Source organism: Staurois parvus, unplaced genomic scaffold (assembly GCF_062004578.1).
Source record: "Staurois parvus isolate SC_StPar_1 unplaced genomic scaffold, SC_StPar_1.0 ptg000390l, whole genome shotgun sequence".
In the NCBI taxonomy this organism is placed as follows: Eukaryota; Metazoa; Chordata; class Amphibia; order Anura; family Ranidae; genus Staurois; species Staurois parvus.
In genome coordinates, this window is record NW_028318186.1 from 11,644,292 (window position 1) to 11,660,289 (window position 15,998).

The following is a 15,998-nucleotide window of genomic DNA, read 5'->3' on the forward strand; positions in this document are numbered from 1 at the left end:
GGCTCTTGCCCTACCAGTGAATCCTATAGGTTGAGAGCTCCTTAGTGAGTCATGATCCTTACATACCCCATAGCCCTCATGTGATTTGTCAGATGTCACCAGTAAGCTGTGGGCTCTTTGATGGTTTATTCATATTTTAGCACAATTATCATCAATGTTCTCAGGTGCCTGGATGATTGGAAGATGTTGATGTTAGTAATAGATCGAAAACATTCCACCAAAGAGTCTATAATCTCTTGGTTACATCTAAAGAATAGTTGATAGACCCTGGATAGACCCCAGCTTCTGTAAGAATCAGAACAAGATAATGAGATCTTTCAATTTTCACTATTTAAACAACCAATTTGAAACCAGCCCCAAATATATTCTTCCAAAAGGAGTTCATGATTCTGTAGCAAGCCTTTCGTACCCAAGTCCAACACTGATAAGTGGATTGTTTTAGTGTTACTTAAGGGAATTTGTCATAAAATAAAAGCTTCCAAGGAAGGTTGCAGTTCTCTAGCTCCTTTGTGATTTTTTGGTAAAGCTGAATCTGTTCAGGTTTAAGTGGTGTCGCTGCCAAATGACAAACATGCAACACAGGACTCAGAGAACAGCAGCTTCCATCAGAGGCATCTAACAAAACTATTTAAATTCATGGCTACAGGTAAGTGATCCCCTATCACTGCATCCACTAAGCAAATTTACCTTTACCAGTCAATCTGCTGGTTTGTGATTTGCAGAGAAGGAAACCCGGTGGATGGTCTACCTCTAAATTTGCTCATCTCTAACTGTAACTGTTCCCTTTAAGTAACATGTGTGAGTTTTTTTCTTAGAGTGATGATAAAGTGCTGTGTTTGTTTTGTTGTGAATGATTCTTACTAAATGGGAAAACATTTTTATACTGGTTTGCTGATCTACAAAAGCAAAGAAAAAGACATATCGTTTGCACTTCAGCTTCACTGACATTGGCTATAAATACACTCTAAAGTGAACCTGTAGCCCAGTATTGTCAGAACATACACTCTATGACCACTTTATTAGGTATATCTGTTCAATTGGTTGGCAGCACAAATTGCTAAGCAGCCAATCACACTCAATGCATTTAGGCATCTAGATGTGGTGAAGACGAAACTGAGAATCAGAATGGGGAAGAAGAGGGGTTTTAGTGACTTTGAACGTGGCATGGTTGTTGGTGCCAGACGGGCTGGTCTGAGTATTTCAAAAACTGCTGCTCTACTGGGATTTTCATGCCCAACCATCTCTAGGGTTTACAGAGAATGGTCCGAAATGCCTTTTTGATGTCAGAGGTCAGAAGAGAATGGGCAGACAGGTTGGAGATGATAGACAGGCAACAGTAACTCATGTCAATATGGACCCAAATCTCTGAGGAATGTTTGCAACACCTTGTTGAATATATGCCACAAAGAATTAAGGCAGTTCTGAAGGCAAAAGGGGGTGCAACTATGTATTAGCAAGCTGTACCTAATAAAGTGGCTGGTGAGCAGGGGCGGACTGACCATTTGGAAACTCGGGCACTGCCCGAGGGCCCGGGGTCAGTAGGGGGCCCCATGAGATGCCCCTGGTACCTTTTTCATAGGCTTTTTTGAATTTGGGCAAGGACACAGGGGCCCCATGATCCCCTATTGTCCGGGGGCCCAATGTACTTATCCTATCCTGCCAGAAATGTAAAATCTGTCCAAACGTCAACTTTCTTCTGATTGGCTTTTGGCATGGTGAGCTATTTAGCTTGTGTTTGGAGAGTATTTCAAAAGGATCGTCCACCCCACCAGTAGGTTGCAGGATTTCCATTTCAGTCTTAACGTGGGAAGCCTTTAATGCAGAAACATTGCTGTATCTGACAAGTAAGCAGCGTCATTGAAACACTCTTCTAAATTGTTCAACAGAAGTTGAACTGCTAGTATATCTCTATAGCCTTTCTTAACCAGAGTTCCAGTGAACCACAGAGTTCCTCCTGAGCATTCTATGGGTTCTTTGAGCAATGTCTGATTAATCTCATACTACACTGACCTAAGTTTAGGGGACACCACCATTTTAACTGTCTAAGTTACTTTTTTTTTGTTATTATTATTAATTTAACGTCGATTATTACTGAAAAGCAGGAAGGTATAAAAAAATAATCTGTTCTGGGTTTCAAATGCGCTAAATATGCCATGTTTTTTATTCTTATGTTTAAAACATTCTACAATTTAGTGAGCAAACTAATAGATCACAAATTGTAGGCATTTTGTAAGTAAGTCATTTTTAGCACCGGCTCCAGAACATGTGAAAAATATGTCAAGGGTTTCACTTGGGGAAAAATGGTTGACAAAGGATGGTATGTATTGTGTATAAAGGCTTAAAGATATTGTAAAGATCAGCTTCAAATGGAGAGTTTATAGCAAACTAAATCACACAAAAAGCGTGTTTTTGTGCTTCCTTCCTAATTTTATTAACATTAAAGTTGCTTAACAATGGGATTACCCTCACAAGGGATTTTCCACACCACACAGATATATACAGTATTCAAGCCCCTGGATATTGGTCTTTTTGGCCAGCTCCAACACTAATTTTCCTCAGATGTTAGTCTGATTTTGGTGTCTGTCTGGTTAGGTCAGACAGTACAGAAATCTGTCTTTACAGCAGGTGGCCAAACTGAGTGGAAAATCTAACTGTGGACAAAACTAGGGTTAATCCGCTAATGAGACCAACTGAGGTGGCCTCCCAAGGTGGCACTCATGGAGGCATGATAGTGGTGTCACCAAGAGTCTCAAAACTGGACACTTCATCCTCAGTGCAGCTCAGTAGCACTGAGCCTGATAAAATCACAGGTGCAGCATTACTAAGCTACCTACTTTGCCACAGCATGTGCACATAGGCAGAAGTGGAGGCCGGGCCACTTCAGAGACACTGGTAACAGTACAGGCTCCAAGTAACTGAGCACGCTCTGCCAGAGAATCCTCCAGGTGAAGAGCTCTTAGTGTGCCCTGATTCCAACATTGAAACCCCATAGAGGCCCCATGCTATGTCTTCAAGTAACAGATGTCATAAATGTGCTGTGGGCTCTTAGATGGTTTATTCATATTTCACAATCATCATCAGTGTTCCAGGGCCACTCAGGGTGCCCTCCTTAAAGTGCCGATGATTGTGAACATTGGTGTTGATAATATACCAATACAATTGCACGAAAGAGATTGATATGGCCAGTGGCTAGAGATATTCTTTAAAGTGAACCTGTGTCCCCAAATTGGCAGAACTTATGTCCACTGTAAAGTGCACTTATCATATCCTGCTGGAAATGGAAAGTCTGCTCATGTGCCAACTTATTTCTGATTGGCTTTTGGCTTGGTAGCTGATCAGCATCTTTACGACAACCCGGTTTAGGGATTGGGATTGCAGTTTTCCTGAGGCTGGACTGTTTTTCATTGAAGATATCCGAGCAACTCCACACTCCGGACAGCTTCAAGTTACTGGTATAATGGCCTGTTGGGAGAGTGTTTCAAAGGGACAGTCCCCCGCCATTGAATTGCAGGATTTCCACTTCAGTCTAAATGAGGAAGACATTTAAAGGGTATCTCCACTTTAGTGGAAAAAAATTAGCAAATAAAATAATATAATAATATAGTGTATACAATTGAAACCCAAGTCATACTGTAATTGAATGTTATTAAAAATTACCTTTCCTTTTCAATCTGTAATTTTCTGTAAAATGCAATGCAATATGGCAACCTGGAGGAATACTGTAAATAGATGGTGTACAGAACGCTCCCCATAAATGTCATTTCCTGCTTGTGTGATTGGCTTACTGATTTTTCCAGAAGTCTGTACTAAGATACAAGTCAGATTTTTGGAATCCACTGCAACATAAATGTCATTTTGGGTGAGATACTCCCAAAGGGAAATCATATCTAAAGGTATGCAGACCCTGCCACTTTCCTCATTAGAGCCCTGCAGGTGCAGCAGCTGACTGATAATTATAAAGTCACTCACAAATAAATTCACTTTCCACATGGACAAAGACAAACAAAAAGCTATATCTTCAGAATAACAAAAGGTAGGAATCTGCAGCAAAGTTTGTTAAAATCCCTGCAATGTACATAGATCACCCAGAGGGGAATGTTTTTTTTCTCAAGAAAAGTGGAGTTACTCTTTATTGCTGAAACATTGGTGCATCTGACAAGTAAGCCGAGTAATTAAAAAGCTCTTTTATGTTGTTCAGCAGAAGGTGAAGTGTTAAGCGGGCCATAGCTGATTTGAATCTCAGCCAGTTCAGCAGTGACCATATGAGATTTGATCCATTTATTGGCAGGTTGTACCCAAGTTGACCCATCGATTGACTTGGGTACAACCAGCGTGTGTCGAACAGGGGCGGACTGACCATTTGGAAACTCGGGCACTGCCCGAGTGCCCGGGGTCAGTAGGGGGCCCCATGAGATGCCCCTGGTACCTTTTTCACAGGCTTTTTTGAGTTTGGGCAAGGACACAGGGGCCCCATGATCCCCTATTGCCCGGGGGTCCCATGAGTTGTCAGTCCGCCCTTGGTGTCGAATTTCTAGTATGTGATTATTGGCAGTGGACATAGCCGCTAGCAACAATCACTGTGTTCTTCCAGCAGGGACAGCTTCCCGTACCTCCCCACCAGGAGAACACACTAGCTCTGCTGGAGGAAAACTTGATGGGGGAATCAAGTATTTTCTTACCTGCAACCATTGGTAGCATCATCTATGGTCTGCTTTAGCATACTGTATAGCAACCTTTCTCAACCAGAGTTCCGTGGAAACCTAAGATTCCTTTCAAGGTTGGCAGAGGTTGCTTAAGCTGTAAGCAATGGGGAATTGATCTCCTATCTACACTGACCATCCATGCAAGTAGGCACACCTACTCTGACTGCTAAGGTTAGGGAACACTACCATTTTGACTCTCTGTGATTCTTTTCTGTTATTATTATTCATTCAATGTCAAGATTATTATGGAAATGATGTTTTATAGAGCAGAAGGCTGTACAAAATGATCTGTTCTGGGTTTCAAATATGCAAGGTATGCCATAGTATGTATTCGTATATGTAAAATGTTCTACAGTTTTGTGAATTTTGTGTAAAACTATTAGACAATGAACTGTAGGCATAATTAATTTTAGTAGAGGTTCACCAAGATATGAAAAATATGTCAAGAGTTCCTCTTGGTGGGGGAAGGTTGGTATGTATTGTGTATAAGGGTACACAGATATTGAAAGGATTGGCTTTGAATGGAGAGCTTATAGCAGTGGTTCCCAACATTTAAAAACTCTGGAGCTCTTTCCTGTGATGCGTCTTCAAGTAATAGAAGTGAATTGTGAGCTGTTTAATTTTTTTTTATATTTCTTAATCATCCTCAATATTCCAGGGCAACTCAGGGTAATTTTCATAAAGTAGAACTATAGACAAAACTTTTTTCTTTCATTTTGGAGAGAATAAATGAGGGTTATAACCCCTGTCAGTTTTTTTGGTCATCTGTATCCCATTGGGGCGATTTATCGTCACTTCCTGTACTGTAGCCAAAACAGGAATCCCTACAATTTAAGGGAATCCCTGCCTCTTCCCCAGACTAATGTCTCCATTGGAACATTTCCCTTCTATTAAATTCCATTTTCCATTTTCAATGATAAGGGTAAACAGGACATATATAGAGGTTGAATCTTCTTAACAGGGACACAGATAGCAATAAAAACCTGCTAGGTGTTCTAATCCCTCTCCACTCCATCTAAATAAAAAACAAAAAGTTTTGCCTTTAGTTTTTCTTTAAGGTGCGACATACGTTGTTGTTGATGTGCTGCTGTCTATGGTGTCCGTTTATGAACCAGCGGTAAATGATCGCTGCTCAGTTCTCCGGAATTCTCGGAGAACACAGTTCTCCTGTGAATGCCTTTTATGAAGCGGTGTAGATCAGTTCTCCGAACGAAGGGAGAACGGTCTGCAAACGCTGGAAAATGGCTGCTTTTATTATAATCTCGCGAGATTACAGTAAAAGATCAGTTTACTAAACAGAGGTAAATTATCTCTGCTCAGTTTGCGGTCCCTCCAATTCTCCAGCTCTGGGCTGGAGAATCTGGAGGGAGAACACAGATCTCCAGTGAAGGGCTGAACATGTTCTCCACTGATCTCCTGAGCAGGGGCGGACTGACAACTCATGGGGCCCCCGGGCAATAGGGGATCATGGGGCCCCTGTGTCCTTGCCCAAACTCAAAAAAGCCTATGAAATAGGTACCAGGGGCATCTCATGGGGCCCCCTACTGACCCCGGACCCTCAGGCAGTGCCCGAGTTTCCAAATGGTCAGTCCGCCCCTGCTCCTGACTGTCATAAACTGTGAATGACCAGAGAATAGCTGTGATCCTCTGAATCGCAGCTATTCTCTGTGTCATAAACGGACGCCTATGTCTGAAGTATAGATGGCAGACCCTGAATAGACCCTGGCTTCTGTAAGCATTGTCGAATCAAAACAGGATCATAAAATCATTCATTTGTAGTTATTCAAAGCAGCCAATTTGAACCCAGCCCTAAACCAGTTTGTTCTAAAGTAGTTTTTAAATCTGTGAAAAGCCTTTTGTACCTAAGTCTAACACTGATAAGTAGATCGCTTTATTGTTTCTAAAGGGAATGTGTCATAAACAAAATAAATGGGTGAGAATCTTCTGAAGAAGGTGAAAATTCTCTAGATCCTTTGTAATTTCTGGTGAATTTGAACCTGTTTGGGTTCAGCACAAGTGGTGTCACTGCCAAAAGGCAAGCATGCAACACAGCAGCATAGGTGCATCTAACACTGCTATTCTACTTCATCGCTAGAGATAAGCAATCCTGCCTCATTGCATCCGCTTAGCAAATTTACCTTTATCAGGTAATCTGCTAGTTTTTGATTTGCAGAGATAGAAAACCTGTGAATTGTCTGTCCATGAATTCGCTCATCTCTAATTGTAACAGTTCCCTATAAGTATAAGTTTATTTATTAGTGATTATTATTATTATACAGTATTTATAAAGCGCCAATAGTTCGCTCAGCGCTGTACATTACAAAGGGGGACAGAACATGTGACAGAACAATACCAATACAATGCAAAACATGAGGGGATCGAGGGCCCTGCTCTTTCGAGCTTACAATCTAGGAGATGATAAAGTGCTGTGTTTGCTCTGATGTGCCTGGTTCTTAATAAAACAGTATTTTGCTACAAAAACAAAAAAAATAATTGCCATTTGAGTGTCCAGTTTAATGACATCATGGGCGTAAATAAGAGGGAGATAAGGGGGTCCAAACTTACCCCAGAGTATCCATGGCTCCACAGCAACTGCTAACAGTTACCACTGTTGCAGCTGTCACTCCTGCCACCTGTCAAAACTCAGCATTACCTGCTCCTGACTTCGGAGCTCCGTGCTTTCTTCACTATGCACTCATGACTCCTGCATTCTCTTGTTACGTGTTCCTGACCCCAGCCCTCTGTGTGTTGCATTCTCCTGACCCCTATGCATTATGCACTATTCACTCATGATACCTGCATTCTGTTGTTATGTGTTCCTGACCCCAGCCCTCTGTGTGTTACATACATACTCCTGACCCCTATGCATTATGCACTATGCACTCATGACTCCTGCATTCTATTGTTACCTACTTCTGACCCCAGCCCTCTGTGTGTTACTCCTGACCCCGGCCCTCTGTTCCCTACATTCTCCTGACCCCTGTGCATTATGCACTATTCACTCATGACACCTGCATTCTGTTGTTACCTGGTCCTGACCCTGGTCCTCTGTTCCCTACATTCTCTTAACCCTTGTGCATTATGCACTATGCACTCATAACTCCTACATTCTATTGTTACCTGCTCCTGACCCCAGCCCTCTGTGTGTTACTCCTGACCCCGGCCCTCTGTTCCCTACATTCTCCTGACCCCTGTGCATTATGCAGTATGCACTCGTGACTCCTGCATTCTGTTGTTACATGCTCCTGACCCCGGCCCTCTGTTCCCTACATTCTCCTGACCCCTATGCACTATGCACTCGTGACTCCTGCATTCTGTTGTTACCTGCTCCTGACCCCGGCCCTTTGTTCCTGTTCCCTACATTCTCCTGACCCCTGTGCATTATGCACTGTGTACTCATGACTCCTGCATTCTGTTGTTACATGCTCCTGACCCCAGCCCTCTGTTCCCTACATTCTCCTGACCCCTGTGCATCATGCACTATACACTCATGACTCCTGCATTCTGTTGTTACATGCTCCTGACCCCGGCCCTCTGTTCCCTACATTCTCCTGACCCCTATGCATTATGCACTGTGTACTCATGACTCCTGCATTCTGTTGTTACATGCTCCTGACCCCAGCCCTCTGTTCCCTACATTCTCCTGACCCCTGTGCATCATGCACTATACACTCATGACTCCTGCATTCTGTTGTTACATACCCCTGACCCCGGCCCTCTGTTCTCTACATTCTCCTGACCCCTGTGCATTATGCACTGTGTACTCATGACTCCTGCATTCTGTTGTTACATGCTCCTGACCCCAGCCCTCTGTTCCCTACATTCTCCTGACCCCTGTGCATTATGCACTATACACTCCTGACTCCTGCATTCTGTTGTTACATACCCCTGACCCGGACCCTCTGTTCTCTACATTCTCCTGATCCCTGTGCATTATGCACTATGCACTCGTGACTCCTGCTATCTGTTGTTACATGCTCCTGATCCTGGCCCTCTGTTCCCTACATTCTCCTGATCCCTGTGCATTATGCACTGTGTACTCATGACTCCTGCATTCTGTTGTTACATACTCCTGATCCCTATGCTTTGCATATTACACACTCCTGACCCCTGCATTTCGTGCATTGCATGCTCCTGACCCTGGAATATTATATACACTTTAGCCCTGACCCTGTACTATATACACTATGCTGTGTATCTCATACTCCTGACTGCGGAACTCTGTATGCTATATTGTACATAAGTTGCTGCTTGCTCAATAGGCAGTAACTTTTTATGAAGTGCTTCTTTAAGATCGTCTGTTTGCAGAAAAGTGTATGAAGTGAATAAGTTTAATTTTTACAAATGATTGTACTGAGGTTTACATGTGTCTGTTAGACTTCTGCTTGTGGTACAGTAGGTAAAGAATACTTTTTGGGTACAAGGACTATGACATATGTCCCCACATTCTTAATAAGTAGGTTTAAAGCAGAGCTCCACCCAAAAGAGGACGTTCCACTTTAAGGACTGGTCCCCACCTCACTTTTAAGGATTGGCACCTTTGGGGAGCGGGTACCCTAAATTGACAGTTCCGCTGCAATCACCTAGGCAATTGGAAGCAGAAGTTGACTCCCCCCCATAGTCTTCTGGGGCACATGACAGGTCCCAGAAGACTACGGGACCATTAAGAAAGCGCAGCCCTTCTTGTGCATGCGCAGTGGGCACCCGGCTGTGAAGCTGCAAGCTGTCACAGCCAGATGCTCACACTGAAGATGCTGGTGCCAGGAACACAGGACAGCCGGTGAAACAGGCTTCAAGGACACTGCAGAGGGACAGGTGAGTGGCTTGTTTTTTTCTGTTCCATAAAGGCTTTTTTAGAGAACAGAAGTAGTACAGATATTATAAAGCATAGATATCAAAATGATACAGTACAAAATGATATTCCAAAAAGGCAACATTTGGGTCAACGGAAGGGGATGGGTTAAACCCAGCGATTCCAAAAAGCAAACGACCCCAGCAACTATACATAAAAGTCTAGAACTAATGGAGAATGAATAGAGGATCATAAACAACCACCTATCAGGTGGAAGCAAGGAGCACAAGTGATTAGAGAAAAAAGGGAAAAGAAAAAATAAATAAATAAACAAAGGCGGAGGTCAGTAGAGCCTTCAGGTGATTCTAGGTTCCATGGGGAAATATAACAAAAGAAAACATGAACAATAAAAGATAGTCTAAAGCAGTGGTTCTCAACCTTCCTAATACCGTGACCCTTTGTTGTGGTGACCCCCAACCATAAAATAATTTTTGTTGCTACTTCATAATTGTAATTTTGCAGTGAGAGGAGTAGTGCCACATCATTGGTGTCAGTGAGAGGAGTAGTGCCACATCACTGATGTCAGTGGGAGGAATAGTGTCCCATCGTTGGTATCAGTGGGAGGAATAGTGTCCCATCATTGGTATCAGTGGGAGGAATAGTGTTCCATCATTGGTATCAGTGGGAGGAATAGTGCCCCATCATTGGTATCAGTGGGAGGAATAGTGCCCCATCATTGGTATCAGTGGGAGGAATAGTGACCCATCATTGGTATCAGTGGGAGGAATAGTGCCCCATCATTGGTATCAGTGAGAGGAATAGTGCCCCATCATTGGTATCAGTGGGAGGAATAGCGCCCCATCATTGGTGTCAGTGGAAGGTATAGTGTCCCATCATTGGTGTCAGTGGGAGGAATAGTGCCCCATCATTAGTATCAGTGGGAGGAATAGTGCCCCATCATTGGTGTCAGTGGGAGGAATAGTGCCCCATCATTGGTGTCAGTGTGGGAGGAATAGTGCCCCATCATTGGTGTCAGTGGGGGGGGGGGGAATAGTGCCCCATCATTGATACTAGTGTGGGGGGGAATTGTGGGGAATTGTGCCCCATCATTGGTGTCAGTGGGGGGGATAGTGCCCCATCGTTGGTCTCAATGGGGGGAGGAATAGTTCCCCATCGTTGGTGTCAGTGGGGGGGAGGAAATAGTGCCCCATCATTGGTGTCAGTGGGAGGAATAGTGCCCCATCATTGGTATTAGTGACACCAATGATGGGGCACTATTCCTCCCACTGACACCAATGATACTTACCTTGCTGACTCCTGCTCCAGCCTGGGCTTGCTCCCTCCTTCTCCCATCTACAGCCAGCTTACCTGGCTGCAGCAGCACCATCTGCACGCTACAGACACTTACCTGTCAGCTGTCTTCCTTCTCCGGCCACTCCCTTGCTCGATCTTCTTTGATCTTCGCGCTGCTGCTCGGCTCCTCCTCTCCAAGCTCCACCTCCTTGCCAGTGATTGGCCTCCTGTGTGCCTCTCCTGAGCTACAGTTCTGGCGGCCAATCAATGGCGAGGAGGCGGAGCTGTTGAGTGACCCCGGGGATGTGGCCAGATGACAGGGGTGGCATGTCATCCCGCGCACACATCGTGGTCCAGGGAAATGTGGACGTATCTGCATGTGAGAGGACCCGCCTGGAGACTGATAGAGGAGCGGTGTCTCGGTTCCTATGACCATCGGAAATATGTGTTTTCCGGTGGTCTTAGGAGACCCCTATGAAAGGGTTGTTTGACCCCCAAAGGGGTCGCGACCCACAGGTTGATAACCGCTGGTCTAAAGAATGAGTGGAGGAAGTGCAGAAGGAGAAAACAAGTGGCTGTTTTTTTAACAGTCACCAGCTAGTTTTATTGTTTTATTTTTTACAGTTTGACTAGCACAACTTTGCCGCACCCATAGTATGCTTTTTCTTTCATGCCCAGGACTGAACCCCCAAGAAAAAAAAAGATCTACATCTATTATCTACTATCATGGACAGAGGCCAGAGATACACTTTATAGTGAACCTGTAGCTCCTCATTGGCAGAACTTAAAGTATGTTCACTGTAAATTGCACTTATCCTAGCCTGCTGGAAATGGAAAATCTGCCCATGGGGTGTTTGTAACTAGAATCTGTGTGTTCACTGCCTCTGCACCACCCTGCACTTACCCACATGCCAACAAAACATGTAGTGTTAATGTTTCCACAGCCACAGCATGTGAACTGCTCCCTCCCGCATTATTGTGGGCTTCAAGTGGGTGCGTAAAACTGCAGCTGAATTGGTTTTTACCACCAAGTTGTCTTTGAGAGCTAAATGCATAAAGCTGAACTCCAGAGTCCAGGCAGATATAAAACTCACACATTAATGAAACTCTGTGATAATCATTACATCCTTAAAGTGGTAATAAACCCACAACAGTACAATCAGTCTGTATATGTAGTAAAGCATGCTCGTTATACTCACTGTGGAACCTAAGGGGTTAATCCTCTATATTGTGTAAAAAGGATGCTTGATCCTGTCTTCTCTGATCCTCCTCTTCTTCTACTGTCCCCAATCCATCTGCTGATAGAACAGAGCCTTGAGGGCAAGCTGCACATGCTCAGTTTAGTGTGCATTGCTAAAGAGGTTTTTTGTTGTTGTTGGGAGAGTGCCTTTGATCAACACAGGGCCAATCAGCATTGTTCAGACAGAGAGACAGGGGCTATGCAGCCTCGTAGGACAATCAGGGGAGAATGAAAACTCCTCCCGCAAGCTTTAACCAGTGCTCTGCTGGACACTGAGAGAAGTCACAAGACTGCTCTAACTGCTGATGAGAAAAGGTATTTAGAAGTTTATATTTACTAAAATAATTGCATTTCCATGTACTGCGGAAGACCAGATATAGTGAATGCAGGGTTCTGGATTTAGTAACACTTTAAATGTATTTTTAAATGCAGTCAGTGCAAATACCTGAATTAAACCTGGTATTGGCATCTTGCAGTCCCGGTTCTGCAGAGCTTAGACAGGAGGAGAGAAATGTAGCACAAGGAGCCAATCAGTTGTGCCGCAGTGCAAGGAGCATGCTGACAGGAGGAGAGACAGAGTGACAGAGAGATGAATTTATCAGTCTGCTGCTTCTCCTTTCACTGTCCAGTCACAGGTTGGGGGAGGGACAAGACCTGTGTGATACTGAACTGCAGCAGAGAAGGGTCTTCTGCCCTGCCAGAATTGCAGAACAGTGCAAATCCTAAGACTAGATGCACATAAATACAAGCCAGGTAGATTAGCTCTCGTGTAATTTATCTTTTTATTTAGATGTTTGCCTGGAGCACAGCTTTAAAAACACACCATGCTAAGAAAATAAATAAATAAATCACCTTCTTCTTACTAATATAGCAGCCAGCGGGAGATCGAAAAAAGCTACCCAGCATTTCCTGACAAGTTGAAAGTTTTTAATATGAGAAAAATGTCCCCTGGTACATGTCATTATACAGCCCGACACACTGCACACTACCTGGCTGGGAAGTCGATGAAACAAATGCAATCTATATTTATGAATGGAGCCCCAGAGTACCATTGAGTGAGAGTTCCTTCCACCCTGACGCTCATGGCGAGGACGATTGCAATTCTCCATCTCCCACCAGTGGCTATATTAGAACAAACCACTTCAGAGGAGAAACCGGTATTATTTTGAAACCCAATTCACGTCATCGAAATAGATATGCAGTCAGAAATCAATTGTGCTCTTGTTCTATTTTCTGTGTCATCTCCACTATCCTGTTGTAGCACTTGTACAGGATGTCTAAATATGACCGTGCAGTCCAATAGCCACCAAAGATAGACAAAGTTAGTGCACTCAGTTATCAGCACTCAGTAAAAAACCTGGTCAGCCAGGTACAGTACAAGTGTAGCTCAACCACCTGTTTTTATTGGGGGGTTTTTGTGTCAGTGGGAGGAATTGTGCCCCATTGTTGGTGTCACTGGAAAAAGTAGTGATCCATTGTTGGTGTCAGTGAGAATAATAGAATCCCATCATTGGTTTCAGTGGGAGGAATAATGACTCATCACTGATGTCAGTGGAAGGAAAAAGCTCCATCATTGATGTCAGTGGAAGGAATAATGTTTCATTGTTGGTGTAAGAGGGAGGACTAGGCCCCATCGTTGGTGTCAGTGGGAGACATAGTGCCCCACTGTTGGTGTCAGTAGGAAGAATAATGCCCCATTGTTTTTGTCAATAGAATGAATAAGGCTCATTGTTGGTGTCAGTGGAAGGAATTGTTGGTGCCCATCTTTGGTGTCAGTGGGAGGTGTAGTGCCCCATTGTTGGTGTAAGTGGAAGGAATAATGCCCCATTGTTGTTGTCAGTGGAACGGATTATGTCCCATTGTTGGTGTCAGAGGGAGGGTTGGGATCCATCATTGATGTCAGTGGGAGACATAGTGTCCCATTGTTGGTTTCAGTGGGAGGAATAATGCCCCATTGTTTGTGTCAGTGGAACGAATTATGCCCCATTCTTGGTGTCAGAGGGAGGATTGTTGGTGTCAGAGGGAGGACTGGGGCCCATGGTTGTTGTCAGTGGGAGGAATAATGCCCCATTGTTGGTGTCAGTGGAATGAATTATGTCCTATTGTTGGTGTCAGAGGGAGGATTGTTGGTGTCAGAGGGAGGATTGTGGCCCATTGTTGGTGTCAGTGGGAGGCATAGTGCCCCATTGTTGGTGTAAGTGGAAGGAATAATGCCCCATTGTTGGTGTCAGTGGAACGGATTATGTCCCATTGTTGGTGTCAGAGGGAGGGTTGGGGCCCATCGTTGATCTCTGTGGGAGGCTTAGGGCCCATTTTTGGTGTCAGTGAGAGGAATAATGCCCCATTGTTGGTGTCAGTGGAATGAATTATGTCCCATTGTTGATGTCAGACGGAGGATTGGGGCCCATCGTTGATGTCATTGGAAGGCATAGTGCCCCATTGTTGGTTGTCAGTGGGAGGAATAATGTCCCATTGGTGTCAGAGGGAGGATTGGGGCCCATCGTTGGTGTCGGTGGGAGGCATAGTGCCCCGTTGTTGGTGTCAGTGGGAGGAATAATGTCCCATTGTTGGTGTCAATTAAAGGATGATGCCCCATTGTTGGTGTAATTGGAAGGAATAAATGTGCTGTTGTTGGTATCATTGGAATACTGACCCATTGTTGGTGTCAGTGGAACGAATTATGTCCCATTGTTGGTGTCAGACAGAGGATTGGGGCCCATCGTTGATGTCAGTGGGAGGCACAGTGCCCCATTGTTGGTGTCAGTTAGAGGAATAATGCCCCATTGTTGGTGTCAGTGGAATGAATTATGTCCCATTGTTGATGTCAGACGGAGGATTGGGGCCCATCGTTGATGTCATTGGAAGGCATAGTGCCCGGTTGTTGGTTGTCAGTGGGAGGAATAATGTCCCATTGGTGTCAGAGGGAGGATTGGGGCCCATCGTTGGTGTCGGTGGGAGGCATAGTGCCCCGTTGTTGGTGTCAGTGAGAGGAATAATGTCCCATTGTTGGTGTCAATTAAAGGAATGATGCCCATTGTTGGTGTCAGTGGAAGGAATGATGCCCCATTGTTGGTGTCAATGGAAGGAATGATGCCCCATTGTTGGTGTAATTGGAAGGAATAAATGCGCTATTGTTGGTATCATTGGGAGGAATACTGACCCATTGTTGGTGTCATTGGAAGGAATAGTGCCCTATTGTTACAATTGTGCTATTACGGTAACAAGGGGGCGTAACAGGCAGGTTAATTTCTTATCAGAATTTAAAAGAATGTGGGTACATAATCAAAACATTATTAATGCTGTGTCCACAACGAGTGCAATACATACAAAACATACAACAACATGAAATACAGCTTTATACAGAATTTACAATTTCTTTCACAGTTGGTGTCATTCGGAAGAATAATGCCCCGTTGTTGGTGTCAGTGGGAGGAATAGAAAGGCAAGCCATGGGCCGTGTTCAGGCTGCGGACTGCGATTTGGAATCCTTGTCCTACACCAACAAGCACAGGAAAGTTTGGGGCTGATTTCGAGTTTTACAAATAGCAGACAGATGGTTCTGATCACCAACTAATGTGGGAAGTGACTATAATATTGACAGTTTGAACCCAGCAACGTACGGCTGTGAAAAACTGTTTACATTTGTTGTGGGCTGAAATCAGAAAAGCAGAAAAAAAAATTAATATGCCACTCATCTTGAATTTTGAAAGGTGCTGCGTGGGAAGAATGTGTTAGGGTTTACGTAAAAAGTGGAGTTGTTTGTATATGGAATAGGGATGGGCGACTGAGAGACTTCTTTTCTCTGCAATGTCAGAGAAAATAGGAGATCACATTTGTATTGGTTGGAGCAAGGTGGATTTTATTCGTGCAAATGACTATTGAGCATTAAGGAGTGCCTTTCAGTTATTTTGGACTTTTGCTGATGCCAAAAATCGACCCCTGACTAGCCTTTTAATTTATCCCTTTCACT

General features: G+C 44.1%; 1 protein-coding gene across 18 annotated transcripts in view; it reads left to right on the plus strand.

Annotated features, from left to right (window-relative positions):
- The window catches only part of OTOF (otoferlin), a 547,586-nt gene that overhangs the window by 313,299 nt on the left and 218,289 nt on the right, over window positions 1-15,998 (plus strand). The gene's annotated exons all lie outside the window — the stretch shown is intronic.